Genomic DNA, 1,652 nt, shown 5'->3' on the forward strand with positions numbered 1-1,652 from the left:
TGGTCCCGAGTTAACTCAACCGGTGCGTGCAGCCAACATCAATCAGTTGTGAAGAAGCTGTGTTGCTGTTGAAGACGATGGGCTATCGGTGCAACAGCCGACCAAACAGCCTCATCCTGTCCGACTGGAGTCTGACCCGTGGCGGAGCTGAGCTCTGGCAATGGAAGAAGAAGTTGAGAGTGGCGTTTGGATTGGAGAAGGCCCCTGGTGGAACGAAGAAGGTGTACAGCCGAGTAGCCGAGTTCAAACCACTCGGCGAAGACCCAAGCAAAATTCCTTTGCCGAAGACCCCGGAGACGAAGAGACGTGAAGTGTTCCGCGCTACGCAAGGGACTCCGTACTTCGAAGACTCCCACATGCTGACTCCAATGAAGCTAAACCCGACCCAGCGAGCGCCGAGTCGTGGACAGCGGAATGTTGGTCGTTACCGTGAATTGTATGACGCTGCTGACGAGGCTGAGGCTTACGAAGAGGATGAAGAAGACGACGACGCCTTCGACATGAGAGGTAACCGTGAAGAAACCGTGAAGGACTACATCCGAAACTTTAGCTTTGACGCGGCTGAAGAAGACTCGACGCAGTACCTAGAAGTCCGAACCCACGCCTCGCTCGACAAAATCGCTGAGTTCGAAGGAAAGCGCTACCGCTCTGATGCGTCGCTCCAGTGGCTCAAGCGTTTCATCTACGAGATGAAGAGCACCAGGATGCCCCAAAGTGCCTAGTGCGAACCTTTCTCGCTATGCTTGGGACGCGCGGCGAAGAGTTGGTACAGGCAGCTGCCGAAGAAGACTCAGCGACGTTGGAAACTACTCAGCGAGGCGTTCCTGAATTATTTTTGCTCACAGTTCGACCAATCCGTTCGCACTCGTTACTACTCGGCGAGACGTGAAGTCAACGAACCGATCTGCGACTTCCTGATCCGACTCAACGGGTATGCTCGGACAGCCAAGATCCAGTACGAGAAGGGTGGCGCCGACGCGGCTGACCATGTCGAACACTTTTTGCTGCATTGTGGTGATGACGATGTGATGGATTTGATGTACCCCTTGCAGTTGGAAGACATCAGTAACGTGGAACAGATAATCAATCGTCGGATCCTCGGTGAAAAGCGCAAGAAGCAACGCGACCGACTCGTGATCGCACGAGGCAGAGACGATAAGCGGAAGGATCAGGGCCGCCGAGATGAACGCCGAGATGGACGTCGAGATGAGAAGCGCAGTCGCAAGGAAGAAAACCGCGACCGCCGAGTCACTGTCGTAGACGCTCACTCTGACGGGGAGGAGCTCATCGATCAGAACCCGCCGAGTCCGTACAACTCCGAAGATGAATGGGATGATGAGGACCAGTCCGGAGGACACGACTCAGCGGAAGACGACGACTACATTGACGCCGGTGTTTCCAATGATAAAGGAAATACACCGGACCGCCGAGAGAACTCGGCGGGAGACCAGAATGGCTCAAATCGAAGTTGGGGAAACTCAGCGAACCGACCTCCGCGACCGTACAACCTACGAGAACAGTCGAACCGTGGAGATGGATCCCGCGACAACTCTCAGCGCGGACCTTGTGCAGCTTGTGGAAGAACGGGACACTCGGCTCACTACTGTCGACGACGCTGCAAATTCTGCAGACAAGTCCATGAAGGCGGCCAG

This window comes from Phytophthora infestans, genomic scaffold, assembly GCF_000142945.1.
Source record: "Phytophthora infestans T30-4 supercont1.1 genomic scaffold, whole genome shotgun sequence".
Taxonomy (NCBI): Eukaryota; Oomycota; class Peronosporomycetes; order Peronosporales; family Peronosporaceae; genus Phytophthora; species Phytophthora infestans.